The 8,132-nt window shown below is 33.7% G+C and overlaps 1 pseudogene; it reads right to left on the reverse strand.

Annotated features, from left to right (window-relative positions):
• Nucleotides 1–1,188: 1,188 nt before the first annotated feature.
• LOC139889941 (cytochrome P450 87A3-like) lies at nt 1,189–7,740 on the reverse strand (annotated as a pseudogene).
• Nucleotides 7,741–8,132: the final 392 nt, after the last annotated feature.

Consider the following 8,132-nt stretch of genomic DNA (forward strand, 5'->3'; position numbering starts at 1 on the left):
TGCAACCTGAAGGTTTTCGGGTTAAGGGTAAAGAAAATTATGTTTGTAGACTTCAGAAAAGTCTATATGGGTTAAAGCAAGCACCGAGACAGTGGTATAAGAAGTTTGAGTCGGTTATAGGAAAGCAAGGCTACCGAAAGACAACTTCAGATCATTGTGTTTTCTTTCAGAGGTTTGGTGATGATGATTTCATCATATTGTTGTTATACGTTGATGATATGTTGATTGTTGGTAAAAATATTAAAAGAATTGCGCAGTTGAAGCAAGAATTGAACAAGTCTTTTGCTATGAAAGACTTGGGACCAGCAAAACAGATTCTTGGCATTCGGATTTCTAGAGATAGAGGTGCTAAGACGTTACATATATCACAAGAGCAATACATTGAAAAGGTGCTTAGTAGGTTCAACATGAAGAATGCTAAAGTGGTTAGTTCCACTCTTACTAACAACTTTAAGCTAACAGATAGAGATTGCCCTTCTTCAAAGGAGGATGTTGAGGAGATGGATAAAGTTCCATATGCTTCAGCGGTTGGTAGCTTGATGTATGCTATGGTGTGTACTAGGCCTGATATAGCTCATGCGGTAGGTGTTGTTAGTCGGTTTATGTCAAAACCGGGTAAGAAGCATTGGGAAGTAGTTAAATGGATTATGAGATACTTACGAGGTACTTCAAAGTTGGGTATCACATTTGGAAATGGAGAGCCGATGCTTGTTGATTATACAGACTCAGATATGGCAGGAAACAAAGATAACATGAAATCCACTTCTGGATATTTGATGACTTTCGCAGGGGGAGCAGTGTCATGGCAATCAAGGTTGCAAAAGTGTGTTGCATTGTCTACGACCGAGGCTGAATATATGGCAGCAACAGAAGCGTGCAAAGAACTATTGTGGATGAAAAGGTTTCTACAAGACCTTGGGTTTAAGCAATCACGATATGTTAATATATTATTATAAGTATAGAAAAGGCATGACACTCTTATCTTAATGCTCCGTCTTACATTCCATTTTAATGACAACATGTTTATATTGATGATACTCCATATAAGAAACTACATAGGTAAAACAGAGGAGCCCTCAATATTTCTTTATTTTTCAGGTATATCTTTATTCAAAGGAAAGCTGTGAAGCAAAGCTTGAAATTGTAGCAAATAAGGTACATATTATAAGTGACAAATGTTTAACGCTTTCACTTCTCTTTGGGATAAATAGCTGATGCAGATGTTGGATCTTGATTCTGTTTATCCTTTTCAGCGAACTCAACATGAAACCCGTTCGGAAATAGTAAGCTTGGAGTTCGTACCATTTCACCTCCTTTGATTAGTTTCCACCTTAAAATAGAAAGGGGAATGAAATCAAAATATCTCTTTAGTTTTCCGTTTCTTAAATTTCCAAATAATACAAATACCATTAATTAGATCATGTTTATTATTCATGCTTACTGATATTTGGTCACTAGTGTTGGGTATTTTATTTAGTTTCCAAATATGAGGAAAGTAAAACCAAGCCCAAGGCCCAAATGTTGGTTGACTTGATCAATCATTTGAGGGCATTTCAAATCTCAATTGGGTGCAGCTGTTTTCATTATCAAGAGAGTAGATAGATCAGAGAGATCAAAAAAAGAAAAAGAGAGATTTTCAATTTCCGTCTAAAAATACAGCAGTTCAGAAAATCGACGATCCCCGGAGATCCGACCGTTGAATCTTCTCAATTTTTGGGCTGTGTCTTCCTGACATTAGTGCCAACATTTTCAACCGTTGAATTCGTCTAATAAGGTCTGTAGGTCGTGATTTTGCTGCTGGAACAGAGAGCAGTTTATTGGGTGAATCTTTCATCTTTTGTCTTTAATTTCTTCATATACTTGTTGATTATTGTTGTTCAAGAGTATGATGATGTTGTATACCTCTAGTTGATCTAGAGAAGGATTATTGTATTGCTCTCTTTGTTGATGATAGTGGAATTTAAGTGGCTTACGAGTCCCGTGGTTTTTACTCTCGATTTTGAGGGGTTTTCCACGTAAAAAGTCTCGTGTTTTAGTGTGTGCTTGATTATTGTTTAGCTACTGATTTGGAACAGATTTGGGGACTGATTTGGGTTGGTTTTGATATAGCTTGTTTGTTAGTTTCCTCACAGGTTCATACGGGTCGGGAAATGCTTGTCAAACGGGTTTGTTTCCGCTTTGTAGATTACCCGTTGTGATTATTTTCCCATCAACTAGGTGATGAAGAAAAACAGCAATCTGAAGTTTAGCAAATTCTGCACCTACACAAAACCTTTGGCCGCCTCCAAAAGCCATGTACGTCTTGGATGCATTTCTCAAATCCTTCTCCTACTTATAACACAAAGTTTGAATTAATAAATGTCTATGAATTTGTAAAAAAAAAAAATTTTGTTTCTGGTGAACGGTTACCTCCCATCGCCATGGATTGAAGTCAATTGGGTCTTTGTAATTGCTAGGGTCCAAATGCACAGCTGGGGGACACGCCATTACCACCCAACCAGACGGAATAGTGTAGTCTGCATCGAGTAACTTTTCATATCAATATACTATCATCATAATTTTATTCTTTTGAATATAAATTAAAGAATAGAAAGAAAAAAAGAAAGAAATGTATTGATAATTAGCTAATTTCCTTTGAACTTGAAATCTGCCGTTGCCTTCCTGAAAAGGCCTGTAGCTATATTCGCCAATCTTACCGATTCAAATATAACCTATAACGTAATGTAGTTTGTCAATATTAAACGCACTTATATGAGTATTCAGTTTTTTATTACTAAATATTGAGTTTGTTTATATGAGGGTATTTACCTTAAATGTGAATGTCATTGACTTATATTCTTGCCATGTAAGTCCGGAGTCAGGGTTTTCACGCGCTCTTATAATTTTTTAATGTTCTTCCTGCATCAAGTAGCAAAATGTGTTTTTAAAAAAAGGTGAGTACGTATACGTTTCATGAATTAAAAAACAGAATCTTCTACTATTAGATCTGTCTAATCCATCTTCACATACTGTTAACTCCTTCAAAGCGAGAGGATTGTCTGTGAGAAGCTTAATGGTTACTAACATGGCGGTGGATGTTGTTTCATAGCTAGCAAACAAAAGAATATACATCAAGTTTAATGATATTTCCTCTGTAATTATTGTATCATCTTGCTTCAGTTCTTCTATCACATAATCAAAGAAGTCATTGTTTGACTTATTCGGGTTTTTACGTCTCTCATCTAGCATGTTCTTCAGCATCTTCTTCACCTTCTTTCTACCCTGTTATTTTCACCAATGTTTCCAAAAAAGAATTGATTAAATACTAGAATATGTATATCTGCATCATAATTTTATATACATGTGTGTGGTATTATTATTATTTTCTTTTGCCGAAAACAATGAATTTTATATAACTAGGAAACTTACATCTGCAGTTGCATCATTGAGTTCTACTATTCCCTGAGTAGCCCACCTCTGTAGATTTCTTTTTGCTGAATTTTCAACATCTGAAAGTACAGGCATAAGTGTCCCTGAACCAACTAGAGTTACAACTTACAACCATGTTCTTGAGATACTTATGCAACGCCCCATGCGAAGTACTTAAATTCTGGTCTCCAAGTACCTTTCTCATGCTATCAGGAAACCAACCTTGGAATTGGTTCTCTTGTTGGAAGATCTTATGGTTAAGATCTGAATCGGTCGATACGATAACATTCAGCCCAATGATATTAGTTCGAAATACCGATCCATATCTGCAATAGATATCACAGTGTCGCTATATATTCAAACGTTTTAGTACAACCAAAAATATAAAAGAATTAAAAATGACCTTCTCATCCTCTTCTCAATGAAGGGATGTACGTCCCAATTAGTTCGGTTAGGAGCGATAAACTGTAGCGTTTCTCCAAGTAGCGGCCAACCCATTGAACCCGGAGGAAGTTTGCCATTGCATTTTGGGTTCCTCCACCTGTAAACCCAATGGGTAAAACCAACCAGAACTAGAGATAAAACACACAAAGTTACGTGCCACATTTTTTAATTTTTTAGTTGTGAAACAAAATCCAATGTTGATGGTTGAATGAAACTAAGAGACTTAAGAGAGCTATATATAGGCACGCATGAGGTCCAGCTACCTAGTAGTAAGTCAATGGGAAATATAAAAAAAAAAAAAGAAAAAAAAAAAGAGAGAGAAATATAAAAAAAAAAAAAAAGAAAAAAAGAAAAAAAGAGTTGGTATATTGTATAATGCATCTAACTAGGGATGTCAATGGATCAGATATAGATCGAAAAATATCATATCCACATCCATATCCATTTAATTTTCGCTCATCTATATCCATATTCATATCCATTTAATTTCAGTTCATCCGTCTATATCCATATTCGATGAATTAAGCGGGTTAATGGATATTAATTGGATATCAAATGAAATGTTAGTGTAACGAAGATTTTATCAATTTAATATAGATTATAACAAGTGTAAATATAAATATTTAATCCTTATGTTTTTGATTTGTTGCGCGTGTTTTGATTGTAATTTGTCATCAATTGTGAATTTAATTGAGCAAATACATTATAATATAAGTAAATATATGTTTAAGCTAATCAAAATATGCAACTTTGAATATTGTTAGTAACAATGTAATAATTGTGACTATCAAAACCCTTATTTTTGTTAATAATTTATAATTTGTTTTTTTATTTACAGCGATTGGGATCACCCGAGGGGGACTAAATCACTCGTTGCGATCATCTCCCGTTTCGACTATGCCGTTGCAGCGATAATAACACCGCCCCTGTAGATGTACATGCATATATTTTAGTACGTATATATGTATATATAATGTATTTCAGGTGATAATGGATATATCCGTGTATAAATTGTCATCGATATCCGATCCACAAATATTTAGATCATCAATATCCACATCTATATCTGTTAATCGTCCATTTACATCATCCATATCCATTATAAATGGATCGAATCGGGTGAATGTATGAATAGAACATCCATTAACATCCCTACATGTAACCATTAACAATTATGCTAATGAAGACTAATTGGACGTCCTCTTTTTCAGAAAATTTACTTTCTTTCTTTTGTTTTAATATGACTCTTCATGCTAGTAATATATATATATATATATATATATATATATTTCCAATATATATATATATATATATATATATATATATATATATATATATATATATATATATATATATATATATATATATATATATATATATATAGGGGCAGGATCAATGGGGAAGTAACCAATCGAGGGGAAGTGGGGGGAAGCAAAATTTTTTGTTTGTTTCATTTTTTTTGAAATTTTTTTTTCCGGCATCAAGATCACACGAAAATATGAACATTTAGAAGAGACACTTCGTGATGAATGTTATTATTTAGGTGGGAAAACGATCGACAAAAATAACATTCAAGATAATATTGTTCGTGAAGAATATGAACGTTTTTTTTTTCCATGTTTTGTGAACTAAAATTTAGCCCGATTTAGAGTTTAGGGTTTAGGGTTTAGGGTTTGGTGTTTTGGGTTTATGGAATAAACCCAAAACACCAAACCCTAAACCCTAAACCCTAAACTCTAAACCGTTCGTGTTAAAAACTCAATCTAAATCCTAAATCTAAACCTTAAATCTAAACCCTAAACCCTAAATTTCTAAACCCTAATATCTAAACCCTATAAACCCTAATATCTAAACCCTAATATCTAAACCCCAATAGCTAAAACCTCAAAATACGCTCGAAAAACACGATAATTGTTATATATTACTTCTTCGAGCATTTTTCCGCCAATATAAAAACATTTATCACAAAGTGTCTCTACTAAATGTTCATATTTTCACCTCATCTATAATGTTCGTGAACAAAGTTTTTTCAAAAAACGAAAAGAAAAAAAAAAGTTTTTGCTTCCCCCCGCTTCTCCCCGAATGGTTACTTCCCTCTTGATCCTACCACTATATATATATATATATATATATATATATATATATATATATATATATATATATATATATATATATACTCTTTAATTATTAAGTATCATTCATTTATTTATGATAGATTGAAATTGAATACTTTGAAAAGTAATACTTTAAGTTTTTTTCTTGAATATATAACACAACATGGTCAAATTCATTTTTTAAATCATTTTTGACTCTTCATGCTAGTAATATTTATTTAGCAAGCTATACTATTTAATTATTAAGTATTATTCATTTATTTATGATAAATTGAATACTTTGAAAAGCAATACTTTAAGTTGTCTTCTTGAATATATAAGTCAAATTCATTTTTAAAATCATTTTTGTAACTCTTAAGTCTAATAATTATAGAGAAAAAATTACGCGGATAAACCTTGGGGTTTGTCATAAATTTTCTGCATAGTCTAATTTATTTTGGCCCGTGTAGTCCATTACTTTGCAAATCTTACGGGGATAGTTCACCCATCTGACGATTATTAATCTCATGGGTTTTAACTCCAACAATGTGCCAAATGTTGTTGTGATTAGGAGATGATGATGTTGAATGTGTTTGATCCCACATCTTCTTCATTTTTAGCAGGGGTTCACATACTAAATTTTAATCCAAACACAGTAAGTTAATAAGTTATGCAAAGTGCCTATTTTACCCTTTAACAACTTTATATCTCATTTACCATATGAGAATATGTCATTTTAAATTCAACCAAAGACACATATTATTTAAATTCACATATAAAAGTCAAATTTAACAAAACTCTATGAAAACACTAAAATACGATGAATTCGTGATTATGAGAATTTTAGTGATGAACAGAATGTGCACAAGATGAACGGATCATGTATATGTATATGAACAATAAGAACAAGTATGATGAATGTATGAATCTGTGTTGTATCAGATCACAATGAGTTAATTGTTGAATGAATATCTATAGCCGCCTGAATTAAGTTGTTTCATGATGAAGAGTTGGTTACAAGGTTGGGAGGATTTGTTGTTAAGTATGTGAGATTAAGGTGTGTTACTAATATGTGTTGGTGGTTAAACTTAGATGATCGATATATTGAATTGATTCGGTACAGTACATCATGAGATGTCATGTATAGCCGATAAGCCTAATATGTACAAATGGGCTCGGCCTAAGTAACATTACACATGGGCCAGACAATATATGACTATATATTATGACTAAAGTCCCCCCCAGTTGGATCGAGAGTACGTCGGACGCTCAAACTGGAGCGAAACTCATCGAATAACGCGAACGGAAAATCTTTGGTGAAGATGTCCTCAAACTGATAGCGGGACGGGACATGAAGAACCCGTACCTGTCCCTGGGCTACTAGATCACGAACAAAATGAATGTCGATCGATATGTTTGGTTCGTTGATGTTGTACCGGATTAGTAGAGAAGTAGACAGAGCTGACATTATCAAAATAAACCAAAATAGCTTAAATGAGCAGACAGTGAAGCTCACGAAGAAGGTTACAAACCCAGCAAGTCTCGGCAACAGCATCGACAACCCCACGATACTCTGCTTCGGCACTGGAGCGAGAGGGCGTGAGTTGCCACTTGGATGACCACGAGAGAAGATTGTTGCAGAGAAAAACAAAGTAGCCGGATGTAGATCGTCTGGTGGTGGGGCAACGTACCCAATCAGCTTCAGAGTAAGCAACCAGCGTCGTAGGAGAAGATGCATATAACTGAAGGCCAAGATCAGTGGTACCCTGAATATAACGTGAAATGTCCCGTTCATATTGATTATAAACGTTCCATATTAATTGATTTCGTTGCGAGGTTTTGACCTCTATATGAGACGTTTTTCAAAGACTGCATTCGTTTTTAAAACAAACCATAACCTTTATTTTATCGACAAGGTTAAAAAGTCACCACCTAGATTATCCAGAAATGATAATCTAAAATATCACACTTACACACTACCAATACATATTGGTTTACAATATTAATATGTTACAACAAAGTAAATCTCGAATGCAGTTTTAAACAATATTATACAAGCTCTTAAACGTCAAATCTTGTCCATATTTTAGCATGCAACAGCGGAAGCTCTTAATAATCACCTGAGAATAAACATGCTTTAAACGTCAACAAAAATGTTGGTGAGTTATAGGTTTAACCTGTATATTT

The sequence above is a fragment of the Rutidosis leptorrhynchoides genome, chromosome 2 (assembly GCF_046630445.1).
Source record: "Rutidosis leptorrhynchoides isolate AG116_Rl617_1_P2 chromosome 2, CSIRO_AGI_Rlap_v1, whole genome shotgun sequence".
Taxonomy (NCBI): Eukaryota; Viridiplantae; Streptophyta; class Magnoliopsida; order Asterales; family Asteraceae; genus Rutidosis; species Rutidosis leptorrhynchoides.